This window comes from Columba livia, chromosome 2 (assembly GCF_036013475.1).
Source record: "Columba livia isolate bColLiv1 breed racing homer chromosome 2, bColLiv1.pat.W.v2, whole genome shotgun sequence".
NCBI classification, from domain to species: domain Eukaryota; kingdom Metazoa; phylum Chordata; class Aves; order Columbiformes; family Columbidae; genus Columba; species Columba livia.
The window spans coordinates 52,102,220-52,126,657 of NC_088603.1; the positions used below are offsets into that span (position 1 = coordinate 52,102,220).

At 41.6% G+C, this 24,438-nt stretch overlaps 1 protein-coding gene across 3 annotated transcripts in view; it reads right to left on the minus strand.

Annotated features, from left to right (window-relative positions):
* Positions 1-23,567, minus strand: part of ARPP21 (cAMP regulated phosphoprotein 21) — a 200,448-nt gene extending 176,881 nt beyond the window's left edge. Inside the window, exon 1 of one of the 3 annotated variants that reach the window (XM_005500016.3) lies at positions 23,452-23,567. The gene's annotated coding sequence lies outside the window, so the exon portion shown is untranslated. The remainder of the gene's footprint in view (positions 1-23,451) is intronic. The other 2 variants (XM_065051908.1, XM_065051906.1) reach the window with 2 other exon arrangements.
* Positions 23,568-24,438: the final 871 nt, after the last annotated feature.

Consider the following 24,438-nt stretch of genomic DNA (forward strand, 5'->3'; position numbering starts at 1 on the left):
CAGGAGTTTGTAAAGCTTCAATTTTTGCAATTCTGAATTTGTCACAAGTTTCACAGTTTTGTTCAGAACTGGATTCTAATTATTTTTGTGTTGTCATATTACATTGTGAGATGATAACTGTTTTTTTTCCTATTCTTGTATCTTGAAAGCCAGCCATTAATTAGTAATAATCATAATACTTTATATTCTCTTTCTGTTTCAAAGAATTTTCTGTTTGTATAGTAATGAAGCATGTTAATTAAGACAAGACAACCAACTTGTAAATGCTTGAAAACCTTACAGAGGCCTTAAACATGCCATCAGGCTTGTCTGTATCAGTAATAAAAATAATTATCACAATATAATGAAAAATAAAATTATTATCAAATTGTGTTTGAAATAACAGTATTGTGATAAGCTAATAGCACTGACATATGAGTTCACTAAAAATCAGAATAGTGCGGTGTTAATCTACAAATTACCATAGCAGCTGCTGTCCCTGTATTTTCAAGAGATGTTAGGCAGCGATTCTTTTATCCTGGATTTACTGTCCACACCTCAGTCACTTTCCCATGAGAGGCCCAAGTTTGCTGCCTATAAGGAGAGATGTTGGGGACAATGTGCTGCCACAGGTATGGGCAAACAAGCCTGTATGGTGCAGTCGGTAGGAACAGAGCAGGGACCCAGTTGGTGAGTGTCACAGCCTTGGTGGTACAGCCAGGCAACAGCCAGGCAACAGCCAGACTCATCACACAGCGACAGTAACACTGCAGCTTCTTGTATACCACTGGACCCCTGCTTTGCATTTGTTTTGGCATGGTCTGATAGACATTTTTCCTCTATGACAGTTGTCCCATTGGAAGGTGGGGGCAGGCTGCCCTCTCCTAATTCACTGCTGGTGGTGGGAAGCTGAGGTGCTCCCCTTGTAAAGCACCTGGTGATGGTAATTCATTAACAGATGACCAGATCTCCTCTTTCTCTGCTCCACCTCTAAAACATTAACTCTCTTGATGGATTTTATTACGTGCTGTAAACTTGCCCAATTTTCATTTCCCCCCTGTGTTCAGTGTTCTGCAGCATTTCACCCTTCCGGGGGAGGGAGGAAAGGGGAGCACAGTATAATGCAGTTTGATTTAAATTATTACCCTGGTGCATGGTTTCTTTGAGATGCTATTTTCCCTGACTGTTCTAACTGCTGAGCACAATCGCTGCAGCTCAATTATTAAAGAGATTCTAAAAATAGTGCTGTGCAAAGCTGTCTACAAAGAAAAATCATTCAAACACAGCAAGAGACATAGCCCTGGCAGTGAGCTTTCGCTGTTATTAACTTCTTAATTCTTTCTTCTTTTTTCTTATTTTTTTTCCTTTTTTTTTTTTTTTTAATATTCTATTTGTTGCTCTCTTCCTTCAACCTTTCTGTTCTTCCCTTCAGCAACAATAAGTAAAAGGAACCTCCAGGACCTTCTCTCACCTCCCCTAGAAACCTGCATTAGCTTATACACACATTAACACAATAAAGCATTTCCTTTTTAGTAAATGCCAACATTCACTAACTCTTGTTTCGAGAGAATCATTAACCTGCGTGCCCAGGTGTGTAACCAAAATAAAATAAATAATTAAACGCAAGTGCTCCTATTTCTAGCTGTGAGTCTTTTCATGCACTCTTCAGCAAAGCTCAAAACAAGGGCATGGTGAACCATCTGGAAGCCTCAGAACTGAAGCTTCCCTGCCAGAGATTTTCACAAGGCTGTGATTCACTGGATGATTCTTATTTGGGAAAGCATTTAAGGCCATAGTTAAGTCTCTAATTAAGCATGGGTAAGCACTCCCCTCAAGGAAGGTCTCTCTTATTTTGAAGCACTAGGTAGGAGGGGAAGTAGAAGGGAAGGCGACTAGGATATCCGAGAAGATTCAGCTTACGGTCGATGTGGGCATCCTAAATCCTAGCTACTCCTTCAAAAGATATTTTAAGGATAAATAAGGAAATTAAAGATGATGCAAAATAGTGATATGCTAACCTCAGTTTTGTTTTAAAAGTTTCCCAAATTATTTCAAAACAAACAATAGCAGTTACATCCAGATGTAGAGTTGTGGGAAGGACGAAAGGCAGAAGAGAAGGGAGAGGCAGGAGAAAAATGTAAAGGTTTTTTGGACCCCACTGCCAAGCCTGTGTGGATACACAGTGTGTGTATGTGTCCCTCTCATTCCAAGGCAGAGGCCACATCACTCTTTCTGCCAGCCCCAGCAGGAGCCTTTTAAGCTGGATCACACCAATTTTCCCTGGTCAGAGGCACCTCTGTTTGAAAAGAAAATATCTTCCTCTCCCTTCCCATCTATATGAATTCTACATCCCATTAACATTCAGACTAAATCTGCAGCTACAACCTCTCCATCAGGCTACACTTTGCAGGAACTGCTCTACCACCGAAGCTGTGAGGACTGCAAAAGTGTCGAGGGACATCACCTGAAAATTAAAATCCAGGGACTACCAGCTGGATAGAGGTTGCACCTTGCATACAGGACATAACAGCAAGGAACATATATAAATCTGGTGGTACTGACAGCTCTGACCATTTTATTTTGCTTTTGACAGTGAGCTTAGGTGGCCATACACCTCTTTCACATGTCCTGTCACATACAAGAAGGGTGTTAACTGCTAATGCCAACTGTGTGAAGCTGCTCAGGAATTTTTCTGCCAGCTTCTGCAGCAAAGCAACCTATTTAAGAGGCATACGATCCTCAAGACTGTGTCTCCTGCTGTCTCTACAACACACAAACAGATGAATGGTCAGGCACATCTTGTAGGAAATTAATGTCCATGGTCATTCTGAGCTAGACACTTGCAGTTGCATATATATGTCTCCAAAGCAGAATACACAAAAATATAGGCTCTTTGAAAGCTGCTCAGATATCATCACTGGGTTCTTACCGGCTTTTATTATAATACCAATTTGAGCTATCCAGCCTCATATAAAACCACACAAAGAACAATAATTTACCAGAACAAAATATATTTCACATTCAACCTGGTCATTTGGGATATATGGTTGCCACTTTGAAGAATGTCTGAGTTCACGAGTGTTACAAAACTAAATTTTAGGTGGTGGGTTTTTTTTTAATCAGAAAAGAAATAAAAATAACAACAAAATATTTTTCTTTGGTGAATTACACGAGATAATTTAATCAGACTAACTATTGTGCAATGCTGTCTAAACACTCAGTTAATTGAAATGACCACTTAACTGAGAAGACATTGGATAGTAAACTAGGTTTCTATATAGCCTATATAATTTAAGTTCAGCAGGTGACTTACACCACAGGAGCAAAGCGCTGAAACTTTAAGCGCAAGAACAGAAATTTACTTCCTCTCAAGAGCATCCAAAATATCATGTACAACACTGCCACAAGCACCAATATGACATGAACAGAGTCTTCCCGTCAGGTTGACTATGTCTTAAAACATGGTAAAAATATTTCACTCCACTGAAGTGGAAAAAATACACAAAAGTAACTACTAACTGAAAATATAACATCTGTGAAGTACTGCTGATTAATAAAAATAATAAAAATCAGATGTAGAATACAGCATCCCTTTGTTAATTACAAATTGCTCTCTTTAATTAAAACACTATAACTAATTATTGGCACTTCCTTTAAGAATGCAGAGTTTGCCAGAGGCACTATAAATACTAATAATTCGCTCTACAAATACTAATTCCTTTTTACTGCGGTTTTCATCCGTGTGATCCATATCCAAATGAAAATAAGCGTTGGGAGCACCATTTGGTACATACTGCAAGCAGAGAGTGGAGCTGATGTGACCAAGGCTGCGAGGAGAGCTGGTGGCAGAGGCGGGCAAGGATGGGTGGCTGCCAGTCAGCTGCTAATGCTGACACTGAAGAGACGTTTACACTGGTTGTCGCACCGATACACAAAGTGTAAAATACATTTTCAGCCTGAATGGCTTTCAAGGAGATCAGGGAAAAGGGAAATGCTCAACATATCGCCACAAAGAGGGAGTGCAGTGAGTAGCACAATGTGCCGCAGCCACCGCGAGTCTGCTCTGGCACTTGCTGCAGCCTCCTTGGAGATGCACATTTCAAAGGTGCGGGGTGTGCAGCCAAACAATTGGGTTCAGGACATCTCCCCTGTATTTCCATAGCTAATACATCGCTGAATACCTCCAGCTTCCCTCTTCTTGCCTGCCATTCAAGACCAGCTATTAAGTGATGAATGAACTAAGAGTAGCTAATCTGCAATACTTCTCACATGCCATAATTTAGTATGATTTGTTGAAAGTGGCCTTCTTTGACAGCCTCATTTACTGTAGAGATGTAATGCCTTTCAAATGTTTATTGTGAGCGATGTATCTGCACAGTAGCATCAGCCTCTGCTGATTTTATTATTGTGCTGCCGGAGGAACACAGATGTATCCTTCAGTTTTTATGAAACTCACAACATTCTCATCAATTTAAGGATGAAAGACCTAAACCAGCAACACTCCACCTGGGTATTTTATATGTGATCTATTCTATTTCTCATACTTCCTTTGGAGACTATGTTTGAAAATAAGAAAACAAAGCCAGGAATCTCTCTCACAGGGAAATGCTGTTCTATCAAACCCATGCACAAGATGATGGAGCCTGATATTCTGCCCCCCTCCCCACCCACAATCATGCCAAGCTCCACGCCAAATTCCCCAGTGTATTATGGGTGGGGTTTTGGGGGGATTTTTTTTTGGCAGTGTTGCCACAGCTGCTGCAGCTGCCCTGGGGAATGTGGAACATGAGGAGCCAAACGCAGAATTTGCTGCCTGCACCTGGAAACAATTTAGCCTCAAAGATCTGGATTCTTGCTCTGCGCAAGGGTGACACACCTGCATGGGACCCCTCACCAGTGAGCAGACAAACCTCTCCAGTAAGAAACTTGGAGCAGCACTTTGCCTGCCAAACTTTTTTTGGTTGTTCCTGCTCTCCAGGCAGCATGGGGGTGGGAACATCAGCCTCCACACCTGTCTCTTCTCATGCCCTCCCATCACAGGCTGCTTTCCATCCAGGTTGAGTAATGCCACGTTACCCCTTTAATAAGCTATATAAAGATTCCCCAGAAATATTTCTTTTTTACTATAGCTCAGCTTCCAATTTACAGACTTATATCCCATTCTCACAATGTGGTTAGCAGGGGAATTTCACATTGCAGGATCACAGGCCCAAATGACTGAACCCTGAAACAAATAGAAAAAAACTCGAAACCCAAACATGTCACCATTAGCTAATGGCTATGATATTTTAGGCTGAATGAACTACATTGGGTGCTTGTGCATACAATACTATAGAAAATACGTGACAACACTGAGTACACTGAGGGTACTTTAGGCAAAAACCATAGCCCACAATGCCTGGCACATCTGATACAACCTGGCTGTTTGCCAGTCTTTGTCAAACCAGGGAATTAAAGGATTCTGTACAGATCTTGGAATAAATTTATGCCAGCTGCAACATCAGGGATGAATTACATCTGGATTTTGCATATATTTGGTAAACTAGCACTCCAAAATCTCTGCTTGCATTTTACATAATGTGGATGTTTTCAATTTCCCAAGCTCTTTATTTTAAAAGGAAAAATAAAATTTTAAAAGTATTCAGGCAGCTTAGTGTGACTTTTCCTCTCTTTCCTGCCCTTTTTTTTTTTTTTAATTGATAACATGTATTTTGAAATATCCAGGCCAGAAATATGATCAGCAAACACAATTAAACACTGACTCAGACCGAGGCTAGTGCCAAATGGCAAACTGCCCCATGTAAAGGTACTTTTAGTCTCTTTCTATTTATCTCTCTATGCCTTGAAGTCTTCAGTATTAAAGAGCACTGAGATTTTGGGACAGCTGGGTAGCATGCTGGGAAAAAGGAGCAAAAGGACCATTTTATTTTCTTGGCATATCCTAGCTACAAACAGGTTTCCTACAATAGAAGAAGAACAAATGAGCAACTTCAGAAGAAAATGAACAGCTAAAGTCTTATATAAGGGACTATTTGTCTCTGAAAAAAATCAAACTGATATGAAAACAGCATCTGAAATAAAAAATGTGAAGGAAATTTAAGACAGAAGATGATTTCCCGATGTTAATACTTATCATGTCAATCAGAGCAACTCATTTTTTGGTGGTATTTTACTGCAATATTCCAAGCTATGAAAAAACTGAAGTTTCATTATAATGATGATTGCTGATGCTTTTCTTTATAGCACTACACCTGCCAGCTGAGTGCTGTGTAAGCTCAGGTGAGGACTCTGAGCTTGTAACACAAAATGAGCTTTTTACCAGATCTTTTCCCATGATGTAGAGATTGCCTTACACCTGCTGACCATGGGGACATTGCCAGTCTTCCCACCACTTACATCCTTTCCTCCAGACTCCAAAGACTACCTCTATCTTCAGCAGTTGTTGCGTCTTACATGCAGGCATGGGCAGACTTGCAGGGTCAGGGGTTACCAGAGCATTACTTGCCTTGGGGAAACGGGTTGATGCTTCCTTTTTACTGTAACCTGCAGGACTTCGTGTGGAACTCCTTCTCACTATGCATGTTCTCATTCATGCCCTCTCGAGTCAGATCAACCGATGGAGACTACTGTGAATCTGCAGTTGCTTTTGGTACCACATCTTTTGCTGTCCCTGAAACCATGGCTTTTCCAAATGACCAGTATCCTGCTGCAACTGGGACTGTTGCCTTGAACCACTGAGCTTTATGGACTACGGTTACAACTCGTGACTGCAGCCCTGCCAGCTTTGGTGCCTCCTGCAGGGCACCAAGTGCCACACTCATTACAGTCTCATAAACCACATACGGCTCTTTTCCTAACCATATTTTCATTAATGCCTATAAACGTCCCTGTATTCTGTTAGGCTGAGAAGGATCCCAACAATTAGTCTCTTCCCTCCTATCAGAGAGATTTTGGGTTTTATGCTTTGTTTAGTCCCATTTCTATCCAGCAGTGAACAGTACTCTTGACTTTCAGCTGTGATAAACTCCAAATAATCCAAACCATCCTGTGGTTTTATCATCTGTCTGCATATGCTCATTTGCCTCAAAATGATTCTCTTGGCCATTACAAGTGTCTGGTAGCCCAAGCGCTTCCACGTTACCCAGGGCTGCTCAAGGCTGTGTTTGGTTTGCCCGTCAGTCACGCTCCCCACTTTCCTTGGGGTCTCACCCAGCAGTCCACAATACTATGCCTCATGTACCCTATGATGAATTACAGCATGACTACACTCAATATCTTACAAACTTCAGAGAGAAAAGGCTTTTTAAGGTTTCTACACTGAAAATTATAGTACATCCAGACAGTTTCCCAGAACCTCCTTTAAACTCCGAGATCATTTTGCCAAGCTCTGCATACACTATCCTCACCTCCCCAGCTGAAAACACGTTATTTTGGGGAATCTGTCATGCTCTTAACACTTTGCCAGTCTCCAGACTGGCAGATGCTGGTACTCACAGATTAGCGTGAAAAGAGTAGAGACCTGAAGGCTGGAAGGTAGTTCTTGGTTTTCATCCTAGCATGCTGTGTACCTCTAGCTGGGAAACTACATCACAAGGATACTGAGAAAATGCATCCTTCCCTTCCATAGCATATGCTACTTAAATAAAATAAACAGATAACAACCCCCATGCGGCATACCAACAACGTGCAGTATGCGAACGTGACTCAGGGAGCCAAATGTTTAAAGCAAATATGCCAGCAAAGGACAACATCAATCTGAGCTGAAGGGAAGCTGCTGCCTGGCTGATGAAACCAAGCGTGGCCCTTGTCTTCAGACTCAGCATAGTTCTTGAACGTTAGGGTGAACTCTTGCCTTCACATGATGAAATCCTGAGCCTGGGTGGGAAGGGAAGGGGGAAGGGAGCTGCTGGGAGCAGGGATGGAGGAGGAGGAAACCACAGTGCCTCTGAGTACTGCTAAAGTATAAAGACATTAAAGGGCCATCAGCAGCTCACCAGCAGAACTCTGCATTTATTACAGCATAGCAAATTTTCAGAGATGAGCTCCTTTCATTTAGGTCTGCAGCTGCTTCTGACATCTCCCAGCTGAAAAGGGCTGAGCATTCTCGCAATATTAAAAACTCAGCTTCTTTTCTTCTTGACGCTATAGAGAGGAAGAGCAATAAAAAAAAATAAAATAAAATAAAAAAATAGTCTGCTGTGTCTTGCCTGTTTACTCGCAGGCACAGGAGAACTGTATCAAATTTAACATGGTGGAAAAACAGGAGACAAAAGATTTGTTTCTAGAATCTATGCTCTCACTAAGTGTATATAAGCCTTATAAAATTGAATATGCAACTCTGATCTTTACGGTAATGCTGTGAGTCATCCGCTAATGGTCAGTCCTCCCCGGTTGGAACTCATTATGTGGTGAGACTCATTATAAATAAATCCTTTTATTAGAATAATTTAAATTCCCACTGCGTGTTCCAGGTGCCTAAACAGCCAGGGTCTAATTAACTAATGATGCTGGCCAAACTGCAAAAACAATTTGTTTACCAGGTGATGATACGATACATGTATGCAACATGCTCTGGCAACAAACTGAGCAGCATATATACACAAGATCATGGCTTGAAAGCTCATTTTCCACAGACACAGGTCAGAAATTATACAGGCACTACGTTTGCCATATAGCCAGCTAGTAAATGAGAACACACTGTACAGCAACCTATGTGTACACACAAAGTATATATTAATGGATCAAAAGATCACTCTTGTCTCTATATCACATCACTCTGCTTTCACTGATGTGGATTTGCTGTTTGGCTCTGCATCTCATTCATCAACACTTGTTGCATTTACAACCTTAATGCCACAGAAAGATTAAAATGAAGAAAACAACAACACTTGATCACGCAGACACATTAATATCTCTTGACTGGAAACAAATTGCTCATGGGGTCTGCCTGATGCCTCCAAGCAGAGGAATGCTTTGGATGAAACTAGGCAAGGCTTGTGTCTAAAGAAATGTTTGATGCTGGATTATACAGTCTAATAGAACAATGACACACAAATTAAAATAGAGACCCTACTTTTTGTTTTTTTAATACATCCAAATGAATGGTATCTAAATAGATACCTATAGAACAGATTAAGCTAAGTGGGAAGCGCTTTCAGCTATAACATGAAAAAGAAACTCCGTGATCTAGAAGCGATGTTAAGATGTGCTAGTCAACACCAAGTAACAGCTGCTCTTCAGGTTTAAAAAAAGAATCGATTAAAATAAGTATTTCAGCTATTGCAAAAAAGACCAAATGAAAGCACTGTGTGCTATCGACTTACCAGAGGAGAATAGAGAAAATAAATTCAGAACTGAAAAGCCAGTAAAATAGGATTTAAGTGAATTTTTAGAATTCTGTGCCTTGAGAAAGTCAAGAGCATTTTTCTTCCCTGTTCAGAATGAAAACAACACTTCAGCTTTTTTTCTCTGAAATAAACATGGAGCTTTTTTTCCCCCAAAAATTTGATGTCTGTGTTAACAAAGGCAAAAAGACGTGAATGAATCTGAAGAACCAAATCCTCCTCTTTCTTCTCTCACAGAACTAGTGGAGGCAGAGTGGGAAAACCCAAATGTTACAGTCCCTGTTTCACCTGACCTGTGCCTGGCCAATTCCAGACAGGTACTATGTCCCCAGTCCTGCTGGGGACAGTGAGGGGACAGGGAGAAAGAAGGCTGGGAGAAAGCAATGAAGATGAAAAACAGGTTAGGGAAACCACTGCAGTCATGCTCCCTTTCAAAAACCTGTTTTTCTCTGCTCTGACGGTGTACTTATTGCCAGAACATTTGCAGATGAAGAGAAAGAGCATCTTAGTCTTTGGTGTTACCCTCCCCTTCAGTGCGAGAACTGCATGGTGTGTAGGTACCAGGCAGGACAGGTCCTGACACATGCATCCTAAAAGCCAGCCTCCTGCTGGCTGCCAATTCAAAATGCATTTATGTATATTTACATATGTATATGAACACAGGTAAAGGTTAGGAGGAAGGTGGGAGGAGAAACATGCTGTCATCTTCCTCAGCCAGTTCTCACCAAGAGAAAAAGATTCCCAATTCAAACAGGCGGATGCGCAGACGCATCTCTCTAAAGCTACATTGCAGATACAAGTGCTTTTGCAAAGAAGCAACAGAAGGTTTGGTTATTCTGGGCCATCTCCATATACTGCTTTTTAGGACTAGTTTACATTTTTGGAAGAAAGGCAAGAGTTTTTTACTTTTATTTTTTTTTAATGAAACTTTTAACTTTATAACTGCAGCTCCCCTCCCCTTCTCCTCTTTACTTGATTAAAAAAGAAAAATCTGATAAAAAATTCAAATATTTTTTCCAGAATAAGATGATTTTTTTTTTCTTTCTTTTTTTAACTTTCCATCCCCCAGCAGAGGAAACCTACACTCAACCAACTTTTCTGATATTTTAGGGTCTGTAATGACAGAAAAAAAGAAATAATGGTTAATTATTCCAGCTTTCTTGTTTGTTTAAAACTCTTAATTACTGGCATATTGCTCCATATCTGAAATGTTCAAACCAGAATAAAGCATAGTTTTTCTTATTAAAACAACAAATACATAGAATACCATTGCCAAAGTCTTTGTCCACTTAACCGTAGCACATTTACAGCTGCCATTGTTCCTCTTCTACCACATAGTGATTTTCAATACCATTTATCATGTCAAACTACTATCCTTAATATTTATGAATTATCTGACTGAAACGACAGTTTTTCATGATGTGCGCTTTCAGTTTTAACACCAGAGCTCCTACTGCGATAGATAATGTCTATGTGCTGAGAAGAGCTGGCTGAAAGTACTCGATGAAGCATTTTTTGACAAGATTTGACATTGGTTTTAGGTCATTTTCAGTGAACATCCTGCATCATTTAAAACGTCTCACTGAAATTCACTTTTAATTACAAAAGTTCATTTTTCAAATCAAAGTGACTTTTCATTTCAAAATGGATGCTAAGGGACAGCAAAAAGAAATTTTCCCAGAATAAAACTAAAGAAAAGTCCCTGATGTCCTCACACAGGGTGGGTTTTATTTTTTTCCTTACCTTTTGTAGATTATTGATCCACAAAAATTTTCAAGTTGTCCAATCTTTGTAAAAAATTGTAGCAGAAACATGTGAATTACAAATATCAGCATAAACTTAATTAATTCACAATTATTGTAAATGTGAGAACAGTTGCCCTGCCTGCCCCAGGGACCAGCAGAGCTGCCCTCTCCCAGGCAGACGAGGGTCTGCTCGGTCATTTGGAAATGTCTTGAGTGTTTGCACCACCAAAGAGAACCAAAGCCCCCGTACTCCTACTTCTTTTTTCATCTCAGAGGCAGATCAAAAAAATTCAGATTTGCTAAACAGATGGCATTTCAAATTGCGACTGCGTTGTCCGTGTGAGTCCCATATATTGCATGGATTATTCCTCACCAGTGCTTGCTTGTGGTGGACCCAGCAGCACATTGTGCCTTTGTTCTGCTCATTGATGCTTCCATAAATGTCTCCCCTCTGGAGCAGTGTGGGCTTTCTGTTGCATCTATGTCACCAGCATGTGTGTAGCCCTGCCTTATTTTAATGACATAAAAATAAAGAAAAGGCAAAGCAAATAGAATAATAAATAAGGACATGCCAACCCCCTGTTGTTATTGCTAAGGTACTATTTATTTTAAGCTAGGAGAGCCTGCTAGGAATGTGATCTGAGGCGTGGGGGTTTTAAAATGATGAATTATTATTTTTTTCAAAGGCATCGCTTACACCTGACATCTGTTCTGCCAGGTTTGCCAAGCAGATGTGTTTGCACCGTGGGATCCCTTCCCACCCCCTGGACTATCTGGCTGGACTTCACGTCAAGGAACCACCACAAACCAGGTCCTCCACAGTGCCTGAGTGGGCACAGCCTCCGGTAGCTAAACTGAAGGGATGTATCTCATCCAAAGTAATACTCTGGGTGTGTATTTTTTGAGCTCTAAATGTGATTTGGGCTAATTGCAAATAGCAGCTTTGCTTCAACTGCAATCTGTATTCTGGTTTCTCTTTCCTGAACACTCATGCAAACTCAATATATTCTGGGGACTCTGTCCACTAAGCACATGTCTCTGAATGAGTAAAGGTAATTGCCTGTAGGTAGGAGGTTGTCTTGCTTCTTCAGAAACAACCTATTTCTGCTCGTAGGGTGACAGTCATCAGGAAACAAGGACAACATTGCATCTTGAGGAACCAAATTTAACTACCTATTTTATAACCCACTGATACGAAAATGACAAATAAATTACTTATAAACCAAAAACTTCTTGGATGAGTATTTTGCAAGCAGAAAACACAGGACAGAAATTATCAGATAAATTGTTTGAGTAGTTCAGCCAGCCCTGGTCCCTGGCTACATAGCTCTTTGGAGGAAAATGCCAAGATTAAGTTATTGAGGGTAGATTACCATCAACTTTATCAACAGTGTCTGAATCATATGATCACCCCCACAGGACTAAAGTAACTCAGGGCACTGAAATCAATGGAGGTAGCCTGCTTGACACCAGCAGAGAAGTCTTTCTATGTCTGCACCAATAATAGCTATGAAAAAACCTTAAGTGGGTTTACTCAAGGGTGAGGGAATGTTGGTGGAAACAGTTTCACGGTAAATCCAAAATCCTGGCCACGGATCCAGAAGGGGATTAGTATCACAGTATTCCTCATACTAGCTGGGCTGAGCTGAGCTTGTTAGAAAGGTGTTAAACTTTCCTCTGCCAGGAGCACTTTGCAATAATCAGTTTATGAGAAATTCAATTTGGCAGCAAACTGTTGGCAGTCTCAAATCAACTGTACCTATTATACCCCAGTCACAAGTGGATGGGCAAAGGTGGCTCAGCACATCAGTCTCTCTTCCCCCTCCTCCGCAGCCTTGAAATTTGCTCAGTGATGCTGGAGGAGGGGAAAAAAAAAAAGAAAAAGGTGTTGTGTAACTAGTCTCCAAAACCCAGACAGCCATTAAGGACAAGGAGGAGGAAAAAAACTAAGTCAGAAACAAAAGACAGGCAGCTGCAAAGCTTCTGGCAGGAGCTTCCAGGTAGAAAGTCTGTTTGCACAGGCTTCCCAGGGCAAAGGAAACAGCCTGTGCCCTGTCACAACAAAATATTCACCCCGACTGGGAAAAATGTAAATGATGCTGAAGTGATAATGAGCACTCAAGTGGATTTCTTCCTGAAATGAGTCACAGCTGCTGTCAAAGCTCCGTCAATTTGATTGCTGTAACGGGGCAAGGAGAAAACTCTCAGGAATGCCACCTGAAAGCCTTTGCCATGGAAGAGTCCCACCAAGCCCAGGCAGGGACCCAGCAGCACAGGGCAGCGTGAACATCTTCCCCATCCAGCCGGGAACAAGGCTTCCACTTGCCTTCTCTGAGGAGAAGCAGCCGTCCCTCTGCACACACAAACCATTGTGTTATGTTGCATTGCTGTGTGTCGTGTTTGTAGCTTCACGACTGTTTTTCCACTAGAAGGCATTACTGGGACCAGGGAGAGTAGGCTGGAGAGGAGACAGATGGTATTTTCTCTCTAATTTTGGTGTTTGAGAACAGAATTTGCACAGTTTGTTCCTCTGTCAACCCTTACTTTCAGGGTAAAAACTGTTACCTGCCAGAACATGAATGATTTTGAAACATGCAAAAAAAAAAAAAAAAAAAAAAAAAAAATTAAAAAGCATGTGGAGGGGGAGCTTTTATCTTAAAGAGCTACCAAATTTGCATTCCTGAGGTCTGATGCTGTGGTTATTAATCAGATGCTTTGGGAATATTAAAGACTCTCTCTCACTAATACCAAGTGCGAACGTCCTTTCTTCCTAAGCTTTCCCAACAGATCTTTAAAGCCTTAGAGTTCCTTTCATTCTTAGTACACACTGTGATTATCTTGTATCTGCAGAGGACTTCTTTACACCTAGAGTTTAATATCTTACCCTCTCCAGCAGGTCTCCTTGTCTTTTAGCTAGGGCTCCATTTCAGGTAACTGCTATTCTAAAACCAAATTTGCCCGTTTATATTAATACATGCCCTCAGAAGAACAGAATTTGGAAGCTCAGCCTGACATCTGCTGTGCCCATGCTCTACTAACTTACATGGTATTATGCTGTCACAGGAATCTGCAAGCCTAAGAAAATGCCCCAGCTGCAATTAAGTGAAATCTCCTGCTCCATTTCATGGGGCCAAATGACTTTATGTGGCTCATTCTCACCTTCCCGGCCGTACCGAGAGACGGGCAAGGAGCAGATGAGTGGGCTAAGGTGCAAGGGCAACCTGTGTGCAGAATGAGACTCCTCTCTATTCTTTTCTGGGTAGAGCAAGCTGATTTCTATGTACAGGAGCCTTCTCAAGGATGAATGCTGCAGAGAGAGTGTGCTGTCAAAGTGACAGAAGAATGAATTCTCCTATGACCTGAGAAAGCTATTGACAAATCTTTGGAAATGGTTGGTGAGAAGATAAATGTTATTTTATATATGCAAAACACAGGCTCTGAGAAAATAATGTTTGCTCAAGGAGCACCCAATGCTGTGGCTGCACTGAGGAAGGAACCCCTGGCTTGCTCAGGTTGCGATCCTCCGACTCTCAAGCACACACACACCCTCATTCACATGCATCATCTTAATTAAAAGTCTCCAAAATCCAAATTCAAAGTATTCTCCCTTTTCTCACCTCTCTTCCACCAACCATCACTCACACCGCTGAAGGTGTAAATAGGTCAGGTGTTTCCATGGCCACAGTGAACAAAAGCAGCAGTTGGGGTTCAGTGAGCAATGTGAGTGTTTTAATTATTCCAGTGGCAGGTAGCACAAGGTGTGTGGCACCACGCTGACAGTACCTATCTATCTCTTCTTGCTCATAGGCAATGCGATAGCTGGTGCCAGCCCCTTCCTGCCTTGAAACAGTTATCTCCGGTGAGCTTCAACAGGCAGCTCCCCTCATGGGGTAGCGCTGATGAAAAGTACATTTCACACAGAAAACGTCTCTTTGCATTGCCACTGCAAGTACTAATTGCTGGTTCCAGCGTGGCATTGAACCTATGCGCACAAGGTGTAATTAAGCCACAGGATGCTGCAGAGGCCAAAAAGCATAAAATAAGCCTAAAACGGGACTGGACAAATTCATGAGGGACACATCTAACCTACAGGATGGTTGGGATGCTACTCCATTCAGGAAGCCCCTCCTAAACCTCTCAGTGCCCAAAGACATGGAACTGTAGCATGGAGAAGAGGTTTTTTTATTATTATTTATGCCTTATTTCTTCCCCCTCACTCTGCATAACAAACAGAAAAACTGGGATGAACTGTGGAGCTGATGGCTCAGAATCTGAGCAGTGTAGAAATGTAGAAATGCCTTGGACCCTCATTGGTGACCTGGAAGGAAAAACACAGGACACCAACAGGATCAGCCCTGTGCTGCATTTGACCCTTTGTCACCAGACTTTTTCTAATATCTGCATAGTTTTGTGTATGTGCAGTTTTTTGTTTTGTTTTTTTGTTTATATATTTTTTCTGTGTGGTGATCACCTGGATAGTATGGCACAGATCAGTTTTCACTCAGTAAAAAGCGCCAGTTCCTTCACCCATCACAGACTGACTTAGTTGTCAATAAAATTGCTTATTTAAGACTGATTTATCTCCTTTTCCAGCATGTCTTTTCCATGAAGATGTCTACTCTGGCTACTGCTACTTATGAAAGCTCTGGCTGGCAGATTTTGTCCCATAACCTGGCACCCAAATCGCATCCATCTCAGCTGTGATGTTCACTGAAGCCTCCTTGCAATGCAGAAGAAGGTTTTATGAGGAGGAGTGAAAGCAAGGCTTCAAGCAGTCTGCCTCTGTGACCAGCCTGCCCGGGGAAGCAGTAGCCCTCCCTGTTTCTTCCTCCTCTAAAACAGACATAGCAATTTCTTCTGCAAATTGTCAAGCACATGGACCCCCTGATATAAATACTTCTAAAAAACAAATAATAATAATGATAATATTAAAATAGTAACAGAAATATTAATATTCCAAATAATCCAAATATGCTATATGTTGCTAGCATTTCAGTTCAAGCTCTAATAGCACATGGTTGAAACACTGCAGTTCCTCGGGTCCCTTGTTTGCTCCAGGCTAGCAAAGGAGGAAGAGAGTCCACACCAAGAGCTTCTCTCTCCTGTAACCAAACAAGCTCAATCACACCAAGAGCTCCTCTCTCCTGTAACCAAACATAACTCAAACTTCCACAGAATGAGCCTGAGGTTTCCTGAGAGACTACTTCCAGTATAAGCTTACTCAGATACATCCTTCTCTAAAAAATCATCTCAGCTACACTTCCCACCTTCTGGCAGTCTGGCTTACCAAAGGACATTGGGACCATGATCATATCACCTGGGCCATGCTGAAACCAATGATGCTCTTCATGTCTGTTCACTCACGTCAGCAAGACGGACCCTAAAACTATTGGTGTTGTTTCCTGCCAGCATCTCTATCACAAATAACCATTGCCAACCAAAGAGATGGCTCTTGTTCTTGCCCCTCCACATGTCTTCTTCTCTCACAAACAATAGGACTTTAGATTCAGGTTGTTGTTGAAGGCTAGACAAACAGTTCAGAGGGTAATAACCAGCTCAGCTCCCTGCCCTTCCCCAACTTATTGACTTGACACTGCTCTTATACCTCTGGTGTCTAGAAGTGTGAAAAGGGAAAGAATTTTTCATTTCAAGGTAAAAATTCCTCAAACTTAATTGTTACGTGTGGCTTTGTATTTAGCCTCTAGTCTCTTTCAGAAACCTGATAAACATACTTTCCCAGCTTGAAAATATTGATTTTTTTCTTCTCAGTATTTTCTTCCTAAGTGAAATGAGAATCAGTAGAGATTTTCTTGTTTAACAGCGTAAGAGTTGGCATAATATACAAGTATTGCCTTGTCACGACAAATAAGCTCTACTTATTCATCGGCATTAGCAATATCTATGCAGCCCTGGGAATAGCATGCTGTTGTTTCAGCTCATTACTGCAGTGTCAGCAAAAGGAGATCAGCTGGGCTGAAATTCAACCCTCAGATACATGTGGGCTGTTTGGAGCCTGCAATGGGTAGCAGTGTTATGGGTGGCTGTAAAAATGTTCTTCAGAAAGTCGAAGGGGTCATGGCACAGGTGGCAGCAGACCTGGTGCTCCCCTCTAACTTTTTCTCTGATCTTCAAGAAACTGGATCCCTCATCTGTAAATTGGGGATAATCATATTCACAACTACTCTGTAAAGCATACAAAATCTGCAAATAAACCGGAGCAAACCAGAGAACCCTACTGCTATCAGTTAGGTGTCTTCTAGGAATGCTTTCTTTATTTCTCAAACAGATTCTTACAATTAAGATAAATATGATGTTGGAACCAATATATATTGTATAGATAATTATCTATTCACCACACACGTATTTCTTCCACCACCTTTTTTTCTTCTATGTAAAACTTGGTAGTCTGATTTACCAACTAGATTTAGACCTACTATTAGGGTTATCTGTAACAGAACAATTGTTTGATCATTAAAATACCCAGTCTCATGAACAATGGATTCATCAGGAGGGAACACAATGCAATACTATGGAAATCACATTGCAGGGTAATATTATATACTGTAGTCAGAAACTCCTGCATTATAATCCTATGATGCCAATTCTGCACTGAACAAGAAGTAATCCTAAAATCCAGCTAGCTTAGGCTTAGTGTAGTGCAGAAGCACAGGAAACAGCAAGAACCTATCCAGTCACATTGAATTGTCAAAGTTATGGGATTTGTTCGGGAAAAAAATGCTTTGCTTTGTTTTGCAGACTTCACTTTCCGAATGCTGGTCCTCAGTAGGTCGATACAGCAACTGTTGGGCCATTACCTAATATTATAAGTCAAATTATAGGTCACTGCATGCCTATTCAAAAATAATCCTCCCTCCCTGCCAAGTCCTAGATCCCAGAAAACTTTATCGTGGATGAGAAAATAGGAGACATACAATCAGGTGCACAAGAAGCCATTGAAATGACAAAGCATCTAAAAGTTAAAAATGTGTGAAAACACAAGTACTATGCCATTTAACTTCAATGCGGATTTTATAAACACTAACTCTCTTGGACAGTCCTAGTAGTTCCACTGTAGACATCAGCACCCCATCTAAGAAGGGATATTAAATGCTCTTATAGCCCCTCTCTTATTCACTAATAACATCCATTGCAATACCAGTGGCCCACAAAACCTCACAGTTTTAGCATTGTAATTTTTGGAAACTAGAGCTCAGTTGTATAAGAGCTTTTGTTTGTTTGTGTTTTTTTGTGTGTTTTGTTTTCATTGTTTATTTTATTTTTTGTGTGTGTGGTTTTTTGTTTGTTTGTTTTCCTGCAGCAGGGTTGTCCTTTAAATGTGGACAGCTAGATAGGTGTCTTCACAATGAGTGGTATTCTTGAGGGGGGAAAAATCCACCAACAAAAAGCCTGCAGAATATATCTGAAACACATTGTGCAAGACTGTAAACTTTGAGGTTAGGCAGACAATTTTAGTACTCTTATTCCCTGGCTGCTCACTAACCTTCAGACACCTATTTAAATTTTTTTTCAGTACAAAATTTCTTATCTATGGCTTAAGTTTTTATAAAGAAAATAAAAAGGAGGAGACATTGTTTCACTTATTTTGGGGGACTGTGGGTAAGACTTCTGAAGCTACCTCAAAATGTTAAAAATATAGCCAATATATTCATCCCACTCTTTTTTTTTTAAACCAAGAGATGCTAAGTTGTTTCTTGAACAATCACTTCTAGATTGCTAAATCAATTCATAGATTTGTTAACCAAAATCTTTATTAATTTTGTAATGCTGCATGCAAGTAATAATTATCTACCTGGCAAAAACTAGCTTGGAGAGCCTATCTTACTGACCATTGCAGCAGCAAGAGAAGTCTGTTTTCTAGTATTCACATAAAAATAAACAAGAGAGAAAAATACATTAAAAAATGGAGAGGGAGGTAAGTAAAAGGCTATAGAAAATGACAAACAGGAACAATTTGAAACTCCAGGGCAGAAGTTGAGTCTATGGACCTCTCTATATTACCACTTATCACATATAATGAGTTAGTGCCTGGGGCAAACTGTCTGATTGTGCCCATCTTCCTGGCAGCCCTGATAACAAGTGCAAGAAAAGAAGGTGTTTTAACCATGAATACAGCAGTGGGGCCTCATCTCCAGACAGTGACATTAGACAAGCCACAAGGGAAGTTGTTTTGTAACCTTAGCTATGACAACTGAGAACATACAGCTGCAGCGGTACTTGACTTGGGTCCTGATCAGCCTTAGATTACACTGACTATATGAAGCAAACAATTTTATTCATGCCTGGCTATTACAAATAAGAGTCCCTGCCTTCATACTTTTTTCCTTTAAAGAAAATCAGAAAGTATTTTTGCTGCAGCACTGCCTGGAGGATCTATAGCAACATGAGCTTATTTATTACCTGTCACTTCTATGTAAACATTTCTAACTGTCCAGAATAACCATTTATTGTATCATTTCCCTCTGAGGTCTCAACAGCGTTCATCACTGGTAGTCGCCTACCCTGCTCCCACTCTGGGCCACTGCACTGCAGGGGGATCCACCATTGAAGATGCTGGGGGCCTGGGGTGCTGCTGTTTTCCATTTCATTACTCTTCCACCACTGCTTGACGTACCTGAAGCTGCCAATGTGTTGTTAAGGGTTCAATGGGGCACCTTCTTTTGGAGCCTTCCTCATCAACATCCCCTTCGTTTAGGAGATGTTAACCTGCCTGTTTTGTTGACACCTCACCTCCTTCTTCCTTTAAGAAGAAGATGGAGAGATGGCTGAACATGCCAGGAAAGTAACAAGGAAACCCAGGATTAGATAGACCTAAGACAGATTGAGGTTCAAGACAAAGACATCTAAATGTAATCACTTATAGTGAGAACATGTCAACGTTACCCTAGCGTGCCAGTGAATTTTGTCAGCAACAACTGAGGCAAGAACAGGAGGCACCTGGACAGCAACAGACTCGGTTCTATATCATAGAATCATAGAATGTCCTGAGTTGGAAGGGACCCCACAAGGATCACTGAGTCCAACTCCTGTCCCTGCATAGGACAACCCCAAAACTCACACCATGTGTCTGAGGGCATTGTCCAGTCTCTTCTATGGTTATGTCCTCCTCAGACCTCCCCAAAGAATGGGTCACGTAGTCCACTTGAATACCTCTGTGCCCCCAGTAAGATTGTTCATGCATGCTTTTTCTGTGTTTCCAATAATTTTTCCTCCCTCTTTTGGTTTTTAAGAGGTGAGAGTTTATAAACAATAAACAACTGTAGCTGTAAACAAACTTGTCTGGAAATTGCCTTTGCTCTGGGGAGCATCTGGTAGAAAATCTGTCCCAGTCTTCTTTCCCCAGTCTCCCTGCCAAACAGCCTTTTTCCCTTGCTCTTTATCTCTAGACCTTGGTGAGGAGGGGACAGATCATCACCAGATTTTCTGTGCCAGAAAGGGAAAGAAGTGTTCCGTTACAAATTCATAGAAGTGCAGGATTGTCAATATGCGACAATGGGATAGCTTGCTTGCATGCTTGGTTATCACCAGCAGTGGTGTGAGGATCATAACAGGGTCGATTTTATAAGTACCTAGCCCATGCTTTTGTATGTTATAGAAATAATATTGTCTAATGCATACATATATTTATATTTATATTTATATTTATATTTATATTTATATTTATATTTATATTTATATTCCTAGGGCATAGGAAAAGGCAGATGATAGTAATATTGAAAAAGTAAAAGGGATTTTCTTCCTCATTGGCTCGATTTTTATGTCACCAGAATACATTTTTCCATTTCTTTATCACCAAATTAAAATAGGTCTGACCAGATATGTGCTTGCACTAATAGAGGGGATTCCCATCCTGCTTTGAAATGCAACTGGATTTTCTCATAATATGTTGCAGTGACATTACAAGCTAAATATCCAAGAAGTTACTAGAATGATCCGAGGGTAAGTTATGAGTGTGATGCAGTACATAATGCAATACAGGAACCCATAAACGCATAATGACAGTTTCTTATGAAACTGATACATAATTTTAATTAAAAAAAATAATGTGCAGATACAGCAATGACTGCATGACCTGCTTGGTTATGAAAGGTCAATTGTAAAACTTATTTAGATATGTTCTCTAACTTCTAGCCAAGGCCAGTGATTTGCGTACTGTAGGAAAAACATTTTATTAGTCTCAAACTTTTGTAACTCCGAACATTTTCCCATAATGGTTAAAATGACAAACAAAACTTTTAATTAACGTGCTGTTCCGTCTCCTGCATTTTCTAATCTAGTGTGTCCCTAGCACCACTGGAGATCCATATGCTCATTTGTGCTTTTCTACCTGGACACAAGATCCTTTGGAAGGTGAGAGAGACAGCTCTCCAGGTACACAGACCTATCCTGATGTACTCTTAGCTACTGGGTTGTGACAGTGAAATCTACTTTCATCTTGTATTTAAAAACTAGCATCAAATTTGCAAATGGCTTCTCTGTGAGCTGTGTATAGATGTACTTTCAAAGTTGCAAATAAATGACTTTTAAAGGGAGAGAGACCTGTATTTTCCCTGTGCCTTCAGCAAAACACCACTCTTTCCCTGCACAGGATCCCCTGCTTGGGCGCAGCTGAACCACTGGTTTGAGGCACAGCAAATCCTGCTTCACATATCAAAATAAGAGGAACAGAAACCAGAGTGGGTGGGTGGTGGGAAGCGGAGAGGGAGCTGTAGAAAGGTTTGGCTGGAAGTATGAGTCAGGGCATTACAACACATATGGGATTATCATAGTTTACATAGTGTCCTCATTGCCAAACAACCACGTCAAGTCCCCAGCCCAGTGCTGGCATTGGAGGGGTCATGAGCAGCAGGACAGTAATAGTATTACAGTAGCATGATGTCCTCAGTCAGAGGTACTGGTTTGGGAAGGATCTCACAGCCTCTCAAGATGTTACAGTTCCTGCAGTCTCCAGTGCACGTTGAGGTATGACCCCCTCATGCAATTGTCACAAGTTCCATGGAGAAAAGGCAGTTTCTCTCTTTCTTGTTAAAACCATGTTCAAATTTCAACGGACTCAAACAAAAACCTCTCCTAGAAAGATACTTGGACTGCACCTGACCCTTGGGAAGTTGGCGCTTCCTCATGAGTTTCATACTGTATTTATTTGGCCCAGATAGCACTTATTTATTCCACAACTTCCAGAAAATTGTTTCCCCAACTACCTGTAGACAGAAATAGTGAGGACAGTGCTGAACTAAAACCTACCAAATTCAATGGAGAGATTTCCACTCATTTTTAGGGTCTTTTCCATCAATCAAACTCTCCAGAGGCGTTGCTCAAGTTGACTTTCTGCCCTTGCTAGCACTCCAGTTCAGAGCAGAAATCACTGAATTACAGAGACAAGTCTCTCTTTTTATTTTCACTTTTTGTCTTTATTTTAGAAGCAGCAGCAGTACCTGGCTTCCAGCACACAGCAGACTGTCACACTGCAGACAGAGCCTGCTCAACTCCCTAAGCAAATCTGCCTCACTCTATCCGCGAGCGTGCATGTAGCCATCGCGCAGATACCATGCATGGTTGTTCAGCAGAAGCCACGCTGCAGCACACAGATCTCTTCTGATCTGCCTGACAGCCCTGCGTCTCCTCACACAGTCAAGGGAGAAGGGTCACGTAAAGGGAACAGGACACTAGAAACGATACCGTGAAGCATTACAAGCCCTTCCGCTCCCCCTTCCTCTCTCCACCCTCTATGCCAAGTAAACACCACATAGACATTTTGTTGTCTTTACCAGAAGCTGTTATTAAGGTTTAGGAAAAAAAAAAAAGGGAGGAAGGAAAGGGAGGAAGGAAAGGGAGGAAGGAAAGGGAGGAAGGAAAGGGAGGAAGGAAAGGGAGGAAGGAAAGGGAGGAAGGAAAGGGAGGAAGGAAAGGGAGGAAGGAAAGGGAGGAAGGAAAGGGAGGAAGGAAAGGGAGGAAACCTTAAGATACTACCCCTGAGCAGACAAATCAGATACTTTTAGAGCAGAGCAATATCACTTCTGCCCCTCCCCACAAGTGCAGTCAGCACGTTTTATTTCTTTTTCTATATCTCTCCCATGCTTATTATTAAAACACGTCATCACTATCTAATCACCACTGGAACTGAAAGTAACTTTGCACAGGAGCATTCTAAAATTAGAGAACACCAATAAAAACTAATGCAAACCCAAAGTGCTGTGCTGTAAAGAAACTATGACCAACAGGTAAGTATACGCAACCCATATCTAATAATTTCACACTACTGATACGTGATTTTTAGGTTTTTTTGTGTGTGCACATTTCCCTCCTCTAAGAGCAGTGCCCCAAAACCGCCAGCCCCGGGGGCTCTGCTGAAACCTTCTCCTTACCCTGTCCACACAGCAGAAGTAGTCCCATCCAGGAGTCTTCCACCTTTCTGCTCCAGACAAGTCGCAGTTTGTTTCCCCGTGCAGCAGCCTCCCTGCGCGCCCGCCGCCCTGCTCCACGTCCTGCGGACAGCTGGGGCCAGCTTGGGGGGCTGGGGCATCGCGGCGACAGGATGGGGCCCTTCTGGATATAATGGGAAGGCCGGTGCCAGCGCCGGCATCGGTCTGGGCGGGATTCCAGCACAGCGGCCGTCCCGCACCTGTCACAGGGCACCAACCGTGACAATCAGCTGTGGGGCTAATATTAGCCACCAGCACTGGGGAGCTGCGACAGGGACAGTAGTACGATCCAGGCACAGAGCAGCTTGTAGGGAAATAATTGTCCAGCTTGGCCTTTAGTTAAAAGAAAAACAAAATATAAGTGAATATCCCACAAGAAAGATAAACTGCATGGGAGACCCACAGCCCAAAGCAGTCCTTTCATGTTCGTCGCATTAGCCTGCTTTTCTTTCCAACAGTGGTTTTAGTCCTTCCAAAATTGCTGGCCACAAATAGGAAAGGGTATATTAATTTTACTGCTCCTGCTACCTCGACACCAACAACCTCAGGTCCTCCAATAGCCAGAAAATAAATCCCAGGCTGAGCCTCAGCCACACCAAGGGTGATGGTCGCATGCTTTGATTTGTGGCTACTGGGAAAGTACAATGAAAGACAGTGCTGATGCATGCAGCAAGAAGGTAAATAAGCTAGTGCTACAAGTGACTCATAAAAATTGAAAAATCAAGAAAATCTTCCCACCTAGAATAACCTGCAATTATAACATGACATGTTAACATTCTGCTTAAAATAGAACACCCACAGAATTGGGCCACTTTTTTTTTTTTCTTAAGGAATTCGTGCAGTGCTTGATTTCCTCTGCTCGCCGGGTATTGCAGGGGTCTCCAGGCACCAGGGATGTGGTGAAGGCTTGCACTGCAGCAGTGATAAGCA